Genomic DNA, 21,797 nt, shown 5'->3' on the forward strand with positions numbered 1-21,797 from the left:
TAATTGAGAAGCCTGGAAAGAGGCAGTATTTTCCTCATTTGAAAGGTAGATAATGGGGCCTCCAGGCTGACTGAAAGACATTGTTGCTACCCGTCTTCTAGTCACCTCTAGGAATGCCTCAGTGAAGAAAGAGAGTTTCTCCTATCAAACCAGGTGGTCTCCAGTGCGTTGCTGGGAACTGATCCCATGCTTGCCCTAGCTAAAGTGCGAAGTAAACGTGAGCCCTAGCCTCAAGGTAAGCACGAGTGTTTCCTATCTGCGAGGTTTTGTGTGCAGTCATCTCCATGAACCCTGACTCGATAGAGTGCTTTAACTCCTCTATGGCTTTCCGTAGGCCTCAGAGAGTCATGTATGAATTCTCTTCTGTGGGAGAGCGTGTGCGCTGTGAGTCCCCTCTTTGTTTTCCGAGCCACACAACAGAGAACAAACTGTTGGGGTCAACTCTTTCTATGCCGAGGGGACGGCAATGCACTGCTTCTCGCTTGCAGAGCTTGATTTCTACAGCTGTAAGGCAGCTCTGGGACAACGTTTTTGCCAGTATCACAGTCAACGTGGCTCTCCCTCTGTGGAGGCCCTCTGAACGGCACTGAAAGAATCCTTGAGCCTAAAGTGCATCCTGGCAACTCTTACCTGTCATCTCTCTATTGTGACGCAAGGTACGCTGTAGGTCCACCCTGACGGAAAATACAGATAACCCGGTACAATTGTGAGGCATTTGGACGATCCAAATTCACCTAGGCCTGACTCAGTCATTAAGCGGGTAATGCTATTCATGGCACGCTAAACACCCAGCGTCCAACGAAGTGTGATCCTAGAAAGGCCCAGTGTGGCTGAAAGTCTCCAGTAGTCAGTCAGAGAGTGCTGGTCAATGCGCTGTGGGGTCAAGTTGGCAATTGGAGAATGTGGGAGAAGCCCGACTTTCCCCCTTGGCAAAGCAACTTCGTTGCAGCTTCCAAGCCGCCTGAAAACCCCACCACCAGGGTACTATTCACTCCACAGATGCCTCTGAGGAGCAGTGAGTTTTTCCAAAAGAAACCAGGTGCTTGCGATTCCTTCCTGGGAGCTCAGCCCAGGAGCATACTGTCACTAAAGTGCCAACTAAATGTGACCTCTAGTCTCGAGGTAAAGTGCACATTTTCCCATTACCAGAGATAGGTGTGCACCAGTTTCCAGGGAGTCTTAGTCAATAGACGGCTTTAGCATTAGTAGGCCTCACAGCGCTCAAGACTCTCACGTGGGCACTTCTTTACAAGGAAGTGCGCTGTGTACCCAAAGCCTTCTGAGCACAATCAAGGGATACACAGCTCTGGGAACATCCCTCACTATGCAGTTGAAAGGGCCGGGAACTATGGTGTTCTCTATGGCTAGCTTTCCACAGGTTTGAAGCAGTCTCAGGACCACGGTTCTTGGCAGGCTATCGTTCCATGTGCGCCTGACACGTTATGGAAAGCTACGCTGCCCTGAAAGGAACCCCCGGTCCTCCAAATCAGTTGGGGTACTCCTGCACTACGTCTCTCGAAGTGACGTGGAAACTGGACTTTAGGTCCAGCCCGAAAAAAAGTAGAGATTTACTCTGAGCATTGCTAGGCATTTGGAACATCGAAAGTCACCTAGGCCTACTGAGGGCATTTAGAGGATTATGCCGTTCACCACATGCAGCACACACTGCATCCAAAAGTTTCATCGCAGAAGGCCGAAGTGTATTTCAAGGGTCTCCCTTGGATTGTCAGAGAAGATAGGTGTATGTGCTGGGTGATCCAGTTTGTAATTGAGAAGCCTCGAAAGAGGCAGTATTTTCCCCATTTGAAAGGTAGATAGTGGCGGCCTCCAGGCTGACTGAAAGACATTGCTGCTACCCGTCTTCTTGTCACCTCTAGGAATGCCTCAGTGAAGAAAGAGAGTTTCTCCTATGAAACCAGGTGGTCTCCAGTGCCTTGCTGGGAGCTCATGCCACGCTTGCCCTAGCTAAAGTGCGAAGTAAACGTGAGCCTTGGCTCAAGGTAAGCACGAGTGTTTCCTATCAGCGAGGTTTTGTGTTCAGCCGTCTCCATGGACCCTGACTCGATAGAGTGCTTTAATTCCTCTACGGCTTTCCGTAGGCCTCAGAGAGACGCGTATGAATTCCCTTCTGTGGGAGAGCGTGTGCGCTGTGAGTCCCCTATTTGTTTTCCGAGCCACACAACACAGAACAAACTGTTGGGGTCAACTCTTTCTATGCAGAGGGGAGGGCAATGCACTGCTTCTCGCTTGCAGAGCTTGCTTTCTACAGCTGTAAGGCAGCTCCGGGACAACGTTTTTGCCAGTATCACAGTCAACGTGGCTCTCCCTCTGTGGAGGCCCTCTGAACGGCACTGAAAGAATCCCTGAGCCTAAAGTGCATCTTGGCAACTCTTACCTGTCATCTCACTTTTGTGACGCAAGGTACACTGTAGGTCCAGCCTGACAGAAAGTACAGAAAAACTGGTACAATTGTGAGGCATTTGGACGACCGAAAGTCACCTAGGCCTGACTCAGTCATTAAGTGGGTAATGCTATTCATGGCACGCAAAACACCCCGTGCCCAACGAAGTGTGATCCTAGAAAGTCCCAGTGTGGCTGAAAGTCTCCAGTAGTCAGTCAGAGAGTGCTGGTCAATGCGCTGTGGGGTCAAGTTGGGAATTGGAGAATGAGGGAGAAGCCCGACTTTCCCCCTTGGCAAAGCAACTTCATTGCAGCTTCCAAGCCGCCTGAAAACCCCACCACCAGGGTACTATTCACTCCACAGATGCCTCTGAGGAGCAGTGAGTTTTTCCAAAAGAAACCAGGTGCTTGCAATTCCTTCCTGGGAGCTCAGCCCAGGAGCATACTGTCGCTAAAGTGCCAACTAAATTTGACCTCTAGTCTCGAGGTAAGATGCACATTTTCCCATTACCAGAGAGAGGTGTGCACCAGTTTCCAGGGAGTCTTAATCAATGGACGGCTTTAGCTTTAGTAGGCCTCACAGCGCTCAAGACCCTCACGTGGGCACTTCTTTCCAAGGAAGTGCGCTGTGTACCCAAAGCCTTCTGAGCACAATCAAGGGATACACAGCTCTGGGAACGTCCCTCACTATGCAGTTGAAAGGGCCGGGAACTAAGGTGTTCTCTATGGCTAGCGTTCCACAGCTTTGAAGCAGACTCAGGACCGTGGTTCTTGGCAGGCTTTCGTAACATATGCGTCTGCCACGTTATGGAAAGCTACGCTGTCCTGAAAGAAACCACGGGGCCTCCAATTCAGTTGGGGGACTCCTGCTCGATGTCTCTCGAAGTGACGTGGAAACTGGACTTTAGGTCCAGCCCGAAAGAAAGTAGAGATTTACTCTGAGCATTGCTAGGCATTTGGAACATCGAAAGTCACCTAGGCCTACTGAGTGCATTTAGAGGATTATGCCATTCACCACATGCAGCACACACTGCATCCAAAAGTTTCATCGCAGAATGTCGAAGTGTGTTCCAAGGGTCTCCCTTGGATTGTCAGAGAAGATAGGTGTATGTGTTGGGTGATCCAGTTTGTAATTGAGAAGCGTGGAAAGAGGCAGTATTTTCCCCATTTGAAAGGTAGATAGTGGCGGCCTCCAGGCTGACTGAAAGACATTGCTGCTACCCGTCTTCTAGTCACCTCTAGGAATGCCTCAGTGAAGAAAGAGAGTTTCTCCAATGAAACCAGGTGGTCTCCAGTGCCTTGCTGGGAGCTCATCCCACGCTTGCCCTAGCTAAAGTGCGAAGTAAACGTGAGCCCTAGCCTCAAGGTAAGCACGAGTGTTTCCTATCCGCGAGGTTTTGTGTGCAGCCATCTCCATGAACCCTGACTCGATAGAGTGCTTTAACTCCTCTACGGCTTTCCGTAGGCCTCAGAGAGTCACGTATGAATTCTCTTCTGTGGGAGAGCGTGTGCGCTGTGAGTCCCCTGTTTGTTTTCCGAGCCACACAACAGAGAACAAACTGTTGGGGTCAACTCTTTCTATGCCGAGGGGACGGCAATGCACTGCTTCTCGCTTGCAGAGCTTGATTTCTACAGCTGTAAGGCAGCTCTGGGACAACGTTTTTGCCAGTATCACAGTCAACGTGGCTCTCCCTCTGTGGAGGCCCTCTGAACGGCACTGAAAGAATCCCTGAGCCTAAAGTGCATCCTGGCAACTCTTACCTGCCATCTCTCTTTTGTGACGCAAGGTACACTGTAGGCCCAGCCTGACAGAAAGTACAGAAAAACTGGTACAATTGTGAGGCATTTGGACGATCCAAAGTCACCTAGGCCTGACTCAGTCTTTAAGCGGGTAATGCTATTCATGGCACGCAAAACACCCCGCGTCCAACGAAGTGTGATCCTAGAAAGGCCCAGTGTGGCTGAAAGTCTCCAGTAGTCAGTCAGAGAGTGCTGGTCAATGCGCTGTGGGGTCAAGTTGGCAATTGGAGAATGTGGGAGAAGCCCGACTTTCCCCCTTGGCAAAGCAACTTCGTTGCAGCTTCCAAGCCGCCTGAAAACCCCACCACCAGGGTACTATTCACTCCACAGATGCCTCTGAGGAGCAGTGAGTTTTTCCAAAAGAAACCAGGTGCTTGCGATTCCTTCCTGGGAGCTCAGCCCAGGAGCATACTGTCGCTAAAGTGCCAACTAAATGTGACCTCTAGTCTCGAGGTAAGGTGCACATTTTCCCATTACCAGAGATAGGTGTGCACCAGTTTCCAGGGAGTCTTAATCAATGGACGGATTTAGCTTTAGTAGGCCTCACAGCGCTCAAGTATCTCACGTGGGCACTTCTTTCCAAGGAAGTGCGCTGTGTACCCAAAGCCTTCTGAGCACAATCAAGGGATACACAGCTCTGGGAACATCCCTCACTATGCAGTTGAAAGGGCCGGGAACTAAGGTGTTCTCTATGGCTAGCGTTCCACAGCTTTGAAGCAGCCTCAGGACCGCTGTTCTTGTCAGGCTTTCGTTCCGTGTGCGTCTGCCACGTTATGGAAAGCTACGCTGCCCTGAAAGATACCCCCGGGGCTCCAATTCAGTTGGGGGACTCCTGCTCGACGTCTCTCGAAGTGACGTGGAAACTGGACTTTAGGTCCAGCCCGAAATAAAGTAGAGATTTACTCTGAGCATTGCTAGGCATTTGGAACATCCAAAGTCACCTAGGCCTACTGAGGGCATTTAGAGGATTATGCCGTTCACCACATGCAGCACACACCGCATCCAAAAGTTTCATCGCAGAAGGCCGAAGTGTGTTCCAAGGGTCTCCCTTGGATTGTCAGAGAAGATAGGTGTATGTGCTGGGTGATCCAGTTTGTAATTGAGAAGCCTGGAAAGAGGCAGTATTTTCCTCATTTGAAAGGTATATAATGGGGCCTCCAGGCTGACTGAAAGACATTGCTGCTACCCGTCTTCTAGTCACCTCTAGGAATGCCTCAGTGAAGAAAGAGAGTTTCTCCAATGAAACCAGGTGGTCTCCAGTGCCTTCCTGGGAGCTCATCCCACGCTTGCCCTAGCTAAAGTGCGAAGTAAACGTGAGCCCTAGCCTCAAGGTAAGCACGAGTGCTTCCTATCAGCGAGGTTTTGTGTGCAGCCATCTCCATGAACCCTGACTCGATAGAGTGCTTTAACTCTTCTATGGCTTTCCGTGGGCCTCAGAGAGTCGTGTGTGAATTCCCTTCTGTGGGAGAGCGTGTTCGCTTTGAGTCCCCTGTTTGTTTTCCGAGCCACACAACAGAGAACAAACTGTTGGGGTCAACTCTTTCTATGCCGAGGGGAGGGCAATGAACTGCTTCTCGTTTGCAGAGCTTGCTTTCTACAGCTGTAAGGCAGCTCTGGGACAACGTTTTTGCCAGTATCACAGTCAACGTGGCTCTCCCTCTGTGGAGGCCCTCTGAACGGCACTGAAAGAATCCTTGAGCCTGAAGTGCATCCTGGCAACTCTTACCTGTCATCTCTCTATTGTGACGCAAGGTAAGCTGTAGGTCCACGCTGATGGAAAGTACAGATAACCCGGTACAATTGTGAGGCATTTGGACGATCCAATGTCACCTAGGCCTGACTCAGTCATTAAGCGGGTAATGCTATTCATGGCACGCAAAACACCCTGCGTCCAACGAAGTGTGATCCTAGAAAGGCCCAGTGTGGCTGAAAGTCTCCTGTAGTCAGTCAGAGAGTGCTGGTCAATGCGCTGTGGGGTCAAGTTGGCAATTGGAGAATCTGGGAGAATTCCGAGTTTCCCCCTTTGCAAAGCAACTTCGTTGTAGCTTCCAAGCCCCTGAAAACCCCACCACCAGGGTACTATTCACTCCACAGATGCCTCTGAGGAGCAGTGAATTTTTCCAAAAGAAACCAGGTGCTTGCGATTCCTTCCTGGGAGCTCAGCCCAGGAGCATACTGTCGCTAAAGTGCCAACTAAAGGTGACCTCTAGTCTCGAGGTAAGGTGTACATTTTCCCATTACCAGAGATAGGTGTGCACCAGTTTCCAGGAAGTCTTAGTCAGTAGACGGCTATAGCATTAGTAGGCCTCACAGTGCTCAAGACTCTCACGTGGGCACTTCTTTCCAAGGAAGTGCGCTGTGTACCCAAAGCCTTCTGAGCACAATCAAGGGATACACAGCTCTGGGAACATCCCTCACTATGCAGTTGAAAGGGCCGGGAACTAAGGTGTTCTCTATGGCTAGCGTTCCACAGCTTTGTAGCAACCTCAGGACTGCGGTTTTTGGCAGGCTTTCGTTCCATGTGCGTCTGCCACATTATGGAAAGCTACGCTGCCCTGAAAGAAACCCACGGTGTTCCAATTCAGTTGGGGGACTCCTGCTCGACGTCTCTCGAAGTGACGTGGAAACTGGACTTTAGGTCCAGCCCGAAATAAAGTAGAGATTTACTCTGAGCATTGCTAGGCATTTGGAACATCCAAAGTCACCTAGGCCTACTGAGTGCATTTAGAGGATTATGCCGTTCACCACATGCAGCACACACTGCATCCAAAAGTTCCATCGCAGAAGGTCGAAGTGTGTTCCAAGGGTCTCCCTTGGATTGTCAGAGAAGATAGGTGTATGTGTTGGGTGATCCAGTTTGTAATTGAGAAGCGTGGAAAGAGGCAGTATTTTCCCCATTTGAAAGGTAGATAGTGGCGGCCTCCAGGCTGACTGAAAGACATTGCTGCTACCCGTCTTCTAGTCACCTCTAGGGAAGCCTCAGTGAAGAAAGAGAGTTTCTCCTATGAAACCAGGTGGTCTCCAGTGCCTTGCTGGGAGCTCATCCCACGCTTGCCCTAGGTAAAGTGAGAAGTAAACGTGAGCCCTAGCCTCAAGTTAAGCACGAGTGTTTCCTATCAGCAAGGGTTTGTGTGCAGCCATCTCCATGAACCCTGACTCGATAGAGTGCTTTAACTCCTCTACGGCTTTCCGTAGGCCTCAGAGAGTCACGTATGAATTCCCTTCTGTGTGAGAGCGTGTGTGCTGTGAGACCCGTTTGTTTTCCGAGCCACACAACAGAGAACAAACTGTTGGGGTCAACTCTTTCTATGCAGAGGGGAGGGCAATGAACTGCTTCTCGCTTGCAGAGCTTGATTTCTACAGCTGTAAGGCAGCTCTGGGACAACGTTTTTGCCAGTATCACTGTCAATGTGGGTCTCCCTCTGTGGAGGCCCTCTGAACAGCACTGAAAGAATCCTTGAGCCTAAAGTGCATCCTGGCAACTCCTACCTGTCATCTCTCTATTGTGACGCAAGGTACACTTCAGGTCCAGCCTGACAGAAAGCACAGAATAAGCGGTATAATTGTGAGGCATTTGGACGATCCAAAGTCACCTAGGCCTGACTAAGTCATTAAGCGGGTAATGCTATTCATGGCATGCAAAACACCCCACGTCCAACGAAGTGTGATCCTAGAAAGGCCCAGTGTAGCTCAAAGTCTTCAGTAGTCAGTCAAAGTGCTGGTCAATGCGCTGTGGGGTCAAGTTGGCAATTGGAGAATGTGGGAGAAGCCCGACTTTCCCCCTTTGCAAAGTAACTTCGTTGCAGCTTCCAAGCCGCCTGAAAACCCCACCACCAGGGTACTATTCACTCCACAGATGCCTCTGAGGAGCAGTGAGTTTTTCCAAAAGAAACCAGGTGCTTGCGATTCCTTCCTGGGAGCTCAGCCCGGGAGCATACTGTCGGTAAAGTGCCAACTAAATGTGACCTCTAGTCTCAAGGTAAGGTGCACATTTTCCCATTACCAGAGATAGGTGTGCACCAGTTTCCAGGAAGTCTTAGTCAATGGACGGCTTTAGCATTAGTAGACCTCAGAGCGCTCAAGACTCTCACGTGGGCACTTCTTTCCAAGGAAGTGCGCTGTGTACCCAAAGCCTTCTGAGCACAATCAAGGGATACACCCTCACTATGCAGTTGAAAGGGCCGGGAACTAAGGTGTTCTCTATGGCTAGCGTTCCACAGCTTTGAAGCAGCCTCTGGACTCTGGTTCCTTGCAGGCTTTCGTTCCGTGTGCATCTGCCACATTATGGAAAGCTACGCTGCCTTGAAGGTAACCCCCGGGGCTCCAATTCAGTTGGGTGACTCCTGCTCGACGTCTCTCAAAGTGACGTGGAAACTGGACTTTAGGTCCAGCCCGAAATAAAGTAGAGATTTACTCTGAGCATTGCTAGGCATTTGGAACATCCAAAGTCACCTAGGCCTACTGAGGGCATTTAGAGGATTATGCCGTTCACCACATGCAGCACACAGTGCATCCAAAAGTTTCATCGCTGAAGGCCGAAGTGTGTTCCAAGGGTCTCCCTTGGATTGTCAGAGAAGATAGGTGTATGTGCTGGGGGATCCAGTTTGTATTTGAGAAGCCTGGAAAAACGCTGTATTTTCCCCATTTGAAAGGTAGTTAGTGGCAGCCTCAAGGCTGACTGACAGACATTGCTGTGTTGTGAGTGATCCGCCTTTTGTAGCTGGAGTCATTTTCTGGGAATTGGGCGGCAGGGAAAGGAAAAGTCAAGAAAAGAGACGAGTTCGGGCATGGGGCAGAGGTAGACACTTATTGCCCACAGCTTCTGGATGGAGCAGTGCTGTGGGTTCTGGGATGTTGGAGTCAGGACTGAGGGCAGAATGGAGCATGGGAAGAAGTACAATGGATGCTCCAGGAGGTGGAAATGAGGAGACTCCTGTCCAGCTCCGCTTGTCCAGAATGAAAACACCTTGAAGGGGGATCCTGGGGAGAAGGGCAGAGAGTCCTAAGGACACTCCCCCACTCTATCCCTGGTCTTCCATCTCATCTCTTCCCTCCTCTGGAAGGGCATTTACTTCTGTTATGGAGCAAAGGACTTGATGATAGAGCAAATGGCTTGATGCCTGATGCACATAGAAGCCAATGCTATGGCACCAGCTTTTGAGAAAAGCTTTTTTGCAAGGAGGCAGGGGGCAAGGCTCAAATCTGTCTTCCCAACCACAAGGTGAGGTTGATATCCACAGGTTCAGATTTTGGAGCAGAAAGGGGGAAAAAGTGGTTGGTTACAAAGTTTAAGGGAGTGATGGATTCTTATGTGTAGGGCTTCATACTTCTTCATGGCTAGCATGTGCAAATTCCTGGAGAGCTGGTATGAAACATGTGGGGGAAATATGGGCTGTGATGTCAAAAGATCATGCATTGGACTAGCAAGTCTATTTGCCACAGACTCCAATCTGCCATATTCTTTCCAACTGGTTTCAGTCAATTTTGTCACGTTGTAAGATGAGGTGATTTTTAACAACCTGCTTCCTTATCTGCAGTTCTGTAAGATAAGCTCAAGAATTTCTCTTAGTGATGTTTTTTTTTAACCCTATGGGTCAAGGTTTAATTTCTAGTCATATTAGTCTGTCCTGTGACAGAGATTCCCTCTGGCTATCAAAGGGAAATTTCCAAGACCTTTCTAAGATTTTGAAGTTGAATGCTGTCTTACCCATCTTCAAATAGGCATCTTCATCAGGAGATCTTGGTTTCAAGGCAGGTTGAATGCATCTCCATTTTCTTAATTGTTTTGGCTTCACTGTTGTATGTATTTTCCTTCTGTTGTGTTTCTTGCCTAGGGAAGTTCCTTTAACATTTGTTGTAAAGCTGGTTTGGTGGTGCTGAACTCTCTCAGCTTTGGCTTGTCTGTAACGTTTTTAATTTCTCCATCAAATCTGAATGAGATCCTTGCTGGGTAGAGTAATCTTGGTTGCAGGTTTTTCTCCTTCATCACTTTAAATATGTCCTCCCACTCCCTTCTGGCTTGTAGAGTTTCTGCTGAAAGATCAGCTGTTAACATTATGGGGACTCCGTTGTGTGTTATTTGTTGTTTTCCCCTTGCTGCTTTTAGTATGTTTTCTTTGTTTTTAATTTTTGACCGTTTGATTCATTTGTGTCTTGGCATATTTCTCCTTGGATTTATTCTGTATGGGACTCTCTGTGCCTCCTGGATTTGATTAACTATTTCCTTTCCCATATTAGGGAAGTTTTCAACTATAATCTCTTCAAATATCTTCTCATTCCCTTTCTTTTTCTCTTCTTCTTCTGGAACCCCTATAATTCGGATGTTGGTGCATTTAATGTTGTCCCAGAGGTCTCTGAGACTGTCCTCATTTCTTTTCATTGTTTTTTCTTTATTCTGCCCTGCAGCAGTTATTTCCACTAGTTTATCTTCCACATCACTTATCCATTCTTCTGCCTCAGTTATTCTGCTATTGATCCCATCTAGAGTATTTTTAATCAAATTTATTGTGTTGCTCATTGTTAGTTGATTTTTCTTTTGTTCTTCTAGATCCTTGTTAAATGTTTCTTGAATTTTGTCTATTCTATTTCCAAGATTTTGTATCATCTTTACTATCATTATTCTGAATTCTTTTTCAAGTAGACTGCCTATTTCCTCTTCATTTGTTACGTCTGGTGGGTTTTCATCTTGCTCCTTCACCTGCTATGTGTGTGTCTTCTCATTTTGCTTATCTTACTGTGTTTGGTGTCTCTTTTTTGAAGGCTGCAGGTTTGTAGTTCCCGTTGTTTTTGGTGTCTGTCCCCATTCGCTAAGGTTGGTTCAGTGGGTTGCATAGGCTTCCTGGTGGAGGGGACTAGTGCCTGTGTTCTGCTGGATGAGGCTGGATCTTGTCTTTCTGGTGGGCAGGTCCACGTCTGGTGGTGTATTTTGGGGTGTCTGTGGCCTTATTATGACTTTAGGCAGCCTCTCTGCTAATGGGTGAGGTTGTGTTCCTGTATTGCTAGTTGTTTGGCATAGGGTGTCCAGCACTGTAGCTTCCTGATCGTTGAGTGAAGCTGGGTGCTGGTGTTGAGATGGAGATCTCTGGGAGATTTTCACCATTTGATATGTGGAGCTGGGAGGTCTCTTGTGGACCAGTGTCTTGAAATTGGCTCTCCCACCTCAGAGGCACAGCACTGACTTCTGGCTGCAGCACCAAGAGCCTTTCATCCACACAGCTCAGAATAGAAGGGAGAAAATATAGAAAGAAAGAATTAGTAGAAGAAAGAAAAAGAGAAACAAAGAAAGAAAGAAAGGCGGGATGGAGGAAGGAGGGAATGTAGGAAAAAAGAAAGAGAGAAGATAAAGTAAAATAGAATAAAGTATGATAAAATATAATAAAGCTATTAAAATAAAAAATAATTATTAAAAAAAATTTTTAAAGAAGGACAAATAGAACTCTGGGACAAATGGTGGAAGCAAAGCTATACAGACAAAATCTCACAGAGAAGCATACACATACACATTCACAAAAAGAGGAAAAGGGGAAAAAATTATAAACCTTGCTCTCAAAGTCCACCTCCTCAATTTGGGATGATTCGTTGTCTAAAGGAGGGAAGGAAGGAAAGAAAGAAAGAAGATAATGTAAAATAAAATAAAGATAAAATAAAATAAATTTAGTAAGATAAAAAATATTTATTAAGAAAAAAATTAAAAAAAAAACGAACAGATAGAACCCTAGGACAAATGGTGGAAGCAAAGCGGTACAGACAAAATCTCACACAGAATCATACACATACACATTCACAAAAAGAGGAAAAGAGGAAAAAGTCATAAATCATGTTCTCAAAGTCCATCTCCTCAATTTGGGATGATGTGTTGTCTATTCATGTCTTCCACAGATGCAGGGTACATCAAGTTGATTGTGGAGCTTTAATCCACTGCTTCTGAGGCTACTGGGAGAGATTTCCCTTTCTCTTTATTCTCACAGCTCCCGGGTCTCAGCTTTGGATTTGGCCCCGCCTCTGCGTGTAGATTGCCGGAGGGTGTCTGTACTTCACTCAGACAGGACAGGGTTAAAGGAGCAGCCGCTTCGGAGACTCTGGCTCACTCAGGCCGGGGGGGAGGGAGGGGCATGGAGGCAGGGCGAGCGTGCGGCGACAGACGCCAGCATGACGTTGCACCAGCCCGAGGCGCGCCGTGTGCTCTCCCGGGGAAGCTGTCCCTGGATTCCCGGACCCCGGCAGTGGCGGGCTGCACAGCCTCCCTGGAATGGTGGCGTGGACAGTGACCTGCGCTCGCACACAGGCCTCTTGGCGGTGGCAGCAGGAGCCCCAGCCTCCCACGCCCGTCTCTGGGCTCCACAATTATAGCAGCGGCTCACGCTGGTCTCTGGAGCTCTTTAAGCAGCGCTCTTAATCCCCTCTCCTTGTGTACCAGGAAACAAAGAAGGGGGAAAAAGTCTCTTGCCTCTTCGGCAGGTCCAGACTTTTTCCTGAACTCCCTCCTGGCCAGCCATGGTGCACTAACCCCTTCAGGCTGTGTTCACGCCGCCAACCCCCATCCTCTCCCTGTGCTACGACCAAAGCCTGAGCCTCAGCTCCCAGCCCCGCACACCCCGGCGGCCGAGCAGACAAGCCTCTCTTTCTGGTGAGTGGCCGTCGGCACCAATCCTCTGTGTGGGAATCTCTCCGCTTTGCCCTCTGCACCCCTGTTGCTGCGCTCTCCTCTGCTACTCTGAAGCTTCTCCCCTCTGCCACCCACAGTCTCTGCCCCGGCAGGCAGATTCTTAACCAGTGTACCACCATAAGTGGGGATTTAAAGTCTCCTACTATTATTATATTATTGTCCTTTTTTCCCTTTATGTCTGTTAATATTTGCTTTATATATTTAGGTGCTCCTGTATTGGTTCAACATTGTAATATCCTCTTTTTATATTGATCCCTTTATCATTATATAATGCCTTTGTTTGTTTTTTCTTTTAGACTGTTTAAAAGCCTATTTTATCTGATAGTATTGCCATCCCCATTTTCTTGTCATTTACCTTTGTATGAAATATCTTTTCACATCCCCCCACTTTCAATTTGTGTGTGTCTTTAGCCTTGAAGTGAGTCTCTTATGGGCCGCATATTGAAGCATCTAGTTTTTTTTTAATCCAATCAGCCTCCTTAGGTCTTTTGATTGAAGCATTTAGTCCTCTGACATTTAAAGTAATTATTGATAGGTATGTACTTATTGCCATTTTATTACTTATTTCCCAGTTGTTTTTGTAGTTCTTCTCCTTTCATTTCTTCTTTTTCTGTTTCTTCCCTTGTGGTTTGATTACTTTCTTTAAGAGTGTGCTTGTGTTTCTTTCTTTTTGGTTTTTGTGTCCCTGTTGTAGGTTTTTGATTTCTGGTTACCATGGGGTCCATATATATTGACATATATTTACTAAGTAGCTGTATCTACTTGCCTTAAACTGGTAGTCATTTACTTTCAAACACATTCTAAAATATCTACACTTTTTTACTCCCCTCCCACACATTTTGTGGTTTCAATGTCATAGTTTACATCTTAATGCTTATCCATTAACTGTTTATAGTTATAGTTGCTTTTACACTTCTTTGTCTTTTATTCAATGTGCTGGCTTATTTCAGTTGTTGATCTTCAGTCTTTACTGTATATTTGCCTTTATGAGTGTGATTTTCCTTTTCCTATAGATTCTTACTTCTTCTACATTTAGATTATATTCTTCAGCCTTTCTTTAAGGGTAGGTTTAGTATAGATGAACTCTTTTAGTGTTTGCTTGTCTGAGAGGTTCTTTATCTCTCCTTCTATTCTAAATGATAATCTTGCTGGGTAGAGCATCCTAGGTTACAAATTTTTCCCTTTCAGCACTTTGAATATGTCATGCTATTCCCTCCTAGCTGCAAAGTTTCTGCAGAGAAATCAGCTGATTGCCTTACGGGTGTTCCCTTGTATAGGACTCTTTTTCTCTTGTTGCCTTTAGAATTCTCTCTTTAACTTTTTCCATTATAATTATGGCGTGTCTTGCTGTGGATCTGTTTGGGGGTCACCTTATTTTGGACCCTCTGTCCTTCCTGTACCTGGATATCTATTTCCTTCATTAGTTTTGGGAAGTTTTTAGCCAAAATATCTTCAGATCGATTTTTGATCCCCTTCTCTCTCTCTTTTCCTTCTTGAACCCCTAGAATACAAATGTTGGAATGCTTAATGCTATTACAGTAATCTCTTATTTTCATTTTTAAACATTGGTTTTTCTCTCTGCTATTCTGAGTGTGTGCTTTCCATTATTCTTTCTTCCAGAGCTCTTATGCATTCTTCTGTATCACATAATCTGATATTCATTACTTCTAGTGTGTTTTTATTTTAGCTATTGGATTATTAACTTCTAACTGGGTATTCTTTTATATTTTCTAGTTTCTTGTTAAAATGTTTTGTGTTTAGGTCAGTTCTTTCCCCTAATTCTCTTAATATCTTTATTGCCAATGTTGTGAATATTTTATCTGGTAAATTATTTATTTCATCATTTTTTTCAGGGTTTCTCTTGATCTTTTAATTGAGATTATTTCCTCTGCCTTTTAATTTTCTGAATTGTGTGAATCAGTTACCAGTTTCAGTCTTGAAGCAATATTCTTATGTGGGAGCATCCCTAGGCAAACTGTGTGTGCCTAATACCTTTAGTGGGAAGGTTGGCTTTGACCTGGATGGCTATCACAACTTTCCTTGGGGTGTGCTGGCAACTATCACCATGGTAGGGGGTAAGGCTGGAGATGGAGTTGCTACAGCTGGGGCCCGGTGTGATGTGGGACTTCCTCTCTGCTCAGTGGCCAAGAGCACCCTGTCAGGGATCTGAGCCAAAGTTGCTGGAGCAGAAGCCCTGAGGGTCAGTCTTGTGGTGGCTCTGTTCCCTTTAAGTGTGTGCAGTTTTCCCTCTCCTTGCAGTGGAACTTTTGCCCCAGAGGAGGGGAGTGCTAAAGCAAGTTGGGCCTGGGCACAGACAAGTTTGATGCATTGCCTTTGTAGGTATCTATGGCTCCATTCAGACACAGTCTCAGGTGCAATCCCCCTTTGTCTCTCAGAGCTGAACACTGCACCCTGCCTCTGCTACCCCTGTTCTGTTGTGAAGCCGTTCTGTTGTGAACATCTCTTTGCCTTGCCTTGGGGGTCATCCAGCATGCCTGCACTCCTCATGAGCAGAGACCAGGCTTATTCCACCCTTTTATTTATTGCAGTGGTCTTCCAACCAGTGAAGGGGACTTGTCTCCTACATCTAGGATGCCAGGAATGGGACACCCAGTCTGTGGCTTGACCTGCTCCCTCCCCAGGGCACATGTCTGCTCATGCAATCTCCCTTTTTGCCTGAGTCCCATCCCAGGGGCACAGGTCCCTTTCCAATTGCTATGTTTTCCTTCCAACCCGATTACATGTGAATCTTTCTTACAGCTTGGTTGTACAGATGTACTTTTGCCAGTTTTCAGTGAGGACTCTTCCACGTGTAGATGTATTTTTTATGTGTTTGGGGCTGGGGCAGTGGAGAGGTGCACTCTCTGACTTCTTAACTCTGCCATCTTGATCTCCCTCCAGTCTTTCACCATTAAGTGTGATTTTAGCTGAGGTTTTATAGATGCCCTTTATCATATTGAGGAAGTTCCCTTTTATTCCTAGTTTGTTGCATATTTTTGTCATGAAACTTTCTGAGATTTTGTCTAATGCTTTTCCTTCATCAATTGAAATGATCAAGTATTTTTTCCTTCACTTTTTTAATGTGTTGTATTACATTGATTTTTGGATTTTGAACCACCCTTGCATTCCTAGGATAATTCCCAGTTGGTCATGATGTGTAATCCTTTGATAAGCTTCTGGATATGGTTCTTAAAAGTTTGTAGAGAATTTTGTATCTATATTAATAAGGCATACTGTTCTTCAGTTTGTGTTTCAGTGGCTTTATCTGGTTGTGCTATCAGGGTTATGCAGGCCTCATAGAATGAGTTAGGAAGTCTTTCCTTGTCTATTTTTTAGAAGAGTTTGAAAATAATTAGTGTTACTTCTTCCTCAAATGTTTGGTAGTTTTCGTCATTGAAAACATCTGGTCTTGGGCTTTTTTATTGGGCAGTTTTTGATTACTGACTCAAACTCTTTGCTTTCTTAAAAGTCTGTTCAAGTTTTCTATTTCTTCTTGAGTCAATTTAGGTAGTTTTTCTATTTCCAAGAATGTTTCCAGCTCATCCATGTATCTAAGTTGTTGGCATACAATTGTTCACAGAATTATGTTGGAATCCTTTTTCTTTATATGTGTAAGGTCATTTAATGTCTCCACTTTGATTTGTGATTGTAATAATTTGTCTTCCCTCTTTTCTCTTAGTCATTGTAATTAAAGTTTTGTCAGTTTGTTACCTTTTTAAAAACATCTTTATTGGAGTATAATTGCTTTACAATGTTGTGTTAGTTTCTGCTGTATAACAAAGTGGATCAGCTATATGTACACATATATCCCCATATCCCTTCCCTCTGGCGTCTCCCTCTTACCCTCCTTATCCCACGCCTCTAGGTGGTCACAAAGCACGGAACTAATCTTCCTGTGCTATGCGGCTGCTTTCCAGTAGCTACCTATTTTACCTTTGGTAGTGTATGTATGTCCATGCCACTCTCTCACTTCATCCCAGCTTACCGTTCCCCCTCCCCATGTCCTCAAGTCCATTCTCTACATCTGTATCTTTATTCCTGTCCTGACCCTAGGTTCTTCAGAACCTTTTTTTTTTTAGATTCCATATATATGTGTTAACATATGGTATTTGTTTTTCTCTTTCTGACTTACTTCACTCTGTAGGAAAGACTCTAGGCCCATCCACCTCACTACAAATAACTCAATTTCATTTCTTTTTATGGCTAATATTCCATTGTATATCTGTGCCACATCTATTCATTCATCTGTCAATGGACACTTGGGTTGCTTCCATGTCCTGGCTATTGTAAATAGAGCTGCAATGAACATTGTGGTACATGACTCTTTTTGCATTATGCTTTTCTCAGGGTATGTGCCCAGTAGTGGGATTGCTGGGTCGTGTGGTAGTTCTATTTGTAGTTTTTTAAGGAACCTCCATACTGTTCTCCATAGTGACTGTATCAATTTACATTCTCACCAACAGTGCTAGAGGGTTCTAACGGAGACACTTTTGGTTCAAATATACAAATAGATTAGAAGTAAGATTATAGAAAAAGATATATCATGCAAACAGTAACAAAAAGAAAGCATGAAAGCCTATATTAATATCAGGTTTAATCGATGTTAAGACAAAAAATGTTCCTAGAGACCATGAAAATGTATTAATGTTGCAATCAAGAAATATAACAATTATAAACATATATGAACCCAACAGAACCCTGAAATACGTGAAGTAAAACTGACCAAACTGAAGGGAGGCAAGCAATTCAACAATAATAGTTGGAACTCCAATACCAATCCCAATAATCAATAAGACAACTAGACAATTTGCTTAGAAAATAAGCAAGAATGTAGAAGATTTGAACAACACTATCTATCAACTACACCTAACTGACATCTATCAAATATTCCATCCAACAACACCAGAATGCAAATTCTTCTCAAGTATACATCTCCAGGATAAACCATATGCCATACAATAAAACAATTCTCATAAATTTAATAAATTAATTAATGTATAGATGTCAACAGCGTAAGGAAATTTAAGAAATCCACATATATGTGGAAATTAACACACTTTCAAATGACCAATGAGTAGAATAAATCACAAAGGAAATTGACAATTAAGAAATTGAGTTGAATTAAATAAAAAACACAAGAAACCAAATTTATGAAATGCAGATAAGATCATATTTAGAGGAAAATGTACAGATTAAAACACATATATTAGAAAAGGAGAATATCTGAAATCAATAACCTAACTTTCCACCTTAAGAAACTAGAAAAAGGAGAGGAAACTAAACCAATGTAAGCAGAAAGAATGAGCTAATAAGGATGGTAGTGGGAGTAAGTTAAATAGGAAACAGAAAAATGCAGAGAAAATTAATAAAACCAAAAGTTAGTTCTTTATTAACATTTTTTAAAATGGACAAATCTTTAGCCACGTTAATCAAGAAAAATGAGAGAAGACACAAATTGATAAAGTCAGAAATGAAAGAGGGGCTATCACTACTATCCTTACAGAAATCAAAAGGATTTTAAGGGAGTGGTATAAACAACTTCATGCCAACAGATTAGACTACTAAGATGAAATGGAAAATTCTTAGAAAAGAAGACACAAGTTACCAGAACTGAATCCAGAAGAAACAGAAAACTTAAATCTTCTTGTAAGAAATATTGATAATAACTAAAAATCTTCTCAAAGCAGTGAGTGTAGATGTGGTTATTAAGGGTAGCATTAGAGGGCCTTGTGATGATGTAGAGTTCTGAATCTTGGTTGTGTTGGTTATGTGTATCTACACATGTGATAAAATCACATAGAAATATGCACACACACACACATGAACATCTCCATTGGGGGAAACTGGTACATGGAATATTCCTGTATATATATATATACATTTTGCTGTGAATGTATGATTATTTGAAAAGAAAAAGTTTAAAAAATTTCCACAATAAAATAGCACAGGCCCAGATGAGTAGACTTGTGAATTCTTTCAATAATTTAAATAAGAAATAATATCGATCCTTTAAAAATTATTCCAGAAAATAGGGGGGGGGAGGGAACACTTTTCAACTCATTGTATGTGGCCAGGATTATCCTGATACCACTCAGATAAACAAATCACAGGAAAAGAAAACTACAGACAAATATTTTTCATACCCCCCAAAACAACAAAATAAAAGCAGGGCTCCCCTGGTGGTGCAGTGGTTGAGAGGCCGCCTGCCAATGCAGCGGACACATGTTTGTGCCCCGGTCTGTGAAGATCCCACATGCCGTGGAGCAGCTGGGCCCGTGAGCCATGGCCACTGAACGTGTGCGTCTGGAGGATGTGCTCCACAGCGGGAGAGATCACAACAGTGAGAGTCCCGTGTACTGCAAAAACAAACAAACAAACAAACAAAAACCAAAATAAAAGCAAAACAAATCTAGCAAAATATAAAATTATATGCCATGACCAAGTAGGATTTATCCCAGGAATGCAAAGTTGGTTTAATATCTGAAGCTCAGTGAACATAATTCACAATAATAATAGAATAAAGGCCAAATGATCATCACAACAGATGCATAAAAATGTTTCACTAAATCCACCACCGTCTCATAATAAAATCCTTCATAAACTAGGAATAGAAGGGAGTTTCCTGAACCTGATAAGGAGTACTTACAAAATACCCACAGGTGACATTATACGTAGTGGTCTTAGTGGTGAAAGACTAGACACTTTCGACCTAAAATCAGGAACACGAGAAGGAAATCTACTCACATTGCTTCTATTCAACATTGTGCTGGAGGTTTTATCCAGTGAGATTAGAGAAGGAAAAAAAATCCAGATTGGAAAATAAGTAAAACAGTCTTTATTCACATAGAACAAGTTCCTATATATAGAAAAACCCTAAGAGACACATTCTTGCACGCACACGCATGTGTGTGCTTCTACAACTAAAAAAGGAGTTCAAGGATGTTGCAGGATAGATGTATATACAAAAATTAATTGCATTTTTATAAATCAGCAATGAACAGTCTGAAAATGAAAGTAAGAAAAATAATTTCATTCAATTATCAGCAAAAAGAATAAAATTACATAGAAACACATTTAATGAAAGATGTGCAAGACTTGTACACGGAAGACCACAAAACATTGTTCCAAAAGCTAAAGAAGACCCAAATAAATGGAAAAATATCTTATGTCTATGGATGGAAGACTTAATATTGTTAAGATGGCACTATTTCCCAAGTTGATTCTACAAATCCATGCAATCCCTATCAAAATCCCAGCTGGTCTTTTTTTCTTTTGAAATTGACAAATTAATCTTAAAATTCACATGGTAATACAAGGAACCAAGAATGACTAAAACAATCTTAAAAAATAATAAAGTTGAAGAACATATATTTCCCAATTTTTTTAACTTACTACAAAGCTATGGTAATTAAGGCAGAGTGATAGTGGCATAAGACACATAGTCCAATGGAACAGAATTGAGATTCCAGAAATAAACCCTTACATTTATGGTTAATTAGTTTTGGACAAATGTGCCAACACAATTCAATGGGGTAAAGGACAGTCTTTTCAATAAATGATTCTAGTACCACGGGATAGCCACAAACAAAAGAATGAATTTGGACCATTACCTCACACAATACACCAAAATTAATTCAAAGTAGATCATATTCCTACATGTAAGAGCTAAAACTATAAAGTTCCTAGAAGAAAAACATAGGAATAAATCTTTGAGACCTGTGTGTAAGAAAAACCTCACCCGGCCTCTTGTGTGTTTCTTCTTTACTGTCACACTACTATTACACTCACAACACTTCTGACCCCAGGTGTGTGAGCATTTTGCCCACACCAAGGAATTCTGTGACACCAGCTGAGTGTCCTACAATTCAACTCAATTCTGACACTGTGTTCCTGAAGACAGCATCTCAGATCCCATAGATTATGGGCTCAGTCCCACAAGACTGCCCCCCATTCAGGTGCCAATCACAAGTAATAGGTCCCAAGTTTCCCCACAACTATCCAACTTGGCTGCAGATCAGAGGTTCCCATGACCTCCTCCCTCTTGGATTCACTTATTTGCTAGAACATCTCACAGAACTCAGGGAAACACAGTTATACAGTGAGCAATGTGGGAGTTGGGCATGGGGACCCCTGCACAGTTGAAAATCTGAGTATAACTTGACAATTGGCCCTCTGTATCTATGGTTTCACATACACCAACTGCAGATCTTGTACTACTCTAGTAGTGTTCACTTTAAAGAAATCTTCATATAAGTGGACCCACGCAGTTCAAACCTGTTTTCCAAAGTTCAACTGTATTTATGTTTACTGGTTATTATACAATAAAGGATATGATAAAGGATACAGATGATCTGCCAGATGAAGAGATATATCAGGTGAGGTATGGAAGTGTCCCAAACTCAGGAGCTTCTGTCCCCGTGGAGTTGTGGTACATCACCCTCCTGGTACATGGATGTATTCACAAACCTGGAACCTCTCTGAACCCCATGCTATTGGGATTTTATGGAGGCTGCCACACATAGGCATGATCAATTATTAAGTCCATTTCCAGCCTTTTCTCCTCTCTGGAGAACTGGTGGAGGGGCTGGAAATACCAAACTTCTGAATATGGTTTGGCCTTTCTGGTGACTAGTCCCCATCCAGGAACCATCCACAAGTCCACCCAGTCACCTCATTGGAAAAAAAGATGCTCTTAGTGCTCTTATCAAGAACTGTGCCAGGAATAGAGACAAAGACCAAATATATATTTCTTATAAATCACAATATCACATCTTGAGTTGAGCAAAGATTCCTTAGATATAATACCAAAAGCACAGGTGATAAAATGATAAATTGGACTTCATCAAAATTAAAAACTTAAAAAAAACTTAAAAAAATTAAAAACTGTGTTTCAAAAAGAGAACATCAATAAAGTGAAAAGATAATCCATAGA

General features: G+C 43.8%; 1 long non-coding RNA gene across 1 annotated transcript in view; it reads right to left on the bottom strand.

Moving 5' to 3' along the window:
• Positions 1 to 2,394: 2,394 nt before the first annotated feature.
• The window catches only part of LOC309804622, a 61,638-nt gene continuing 42,235 nt past the window's right edge, over positions 2,395 to 21,797 (bottom strand). The window contains exon 5 of the long non-coding RNA XR_014294146.1: positions 2,395 to 2,439. This is a non-coding gene — a long non-coding RNA (uncharacterized lncRNA). The remainder of the gene's footprint in view (positions 2,440 to 21,797) is intronic.

This window comes from Mesoplodon mirus (assembly GCF_964341445.2).
Source record: "Mesoplodon mirus genome assembly, chromosome: 5".
NCBI classification, from domain to species: domain Eukaryota; kingdom Metazoa; phylum Chordata; class Mammalia; order Artiodactyla; family Ziphiidae; genus Mesoplodon; species Mesoplodon mirus.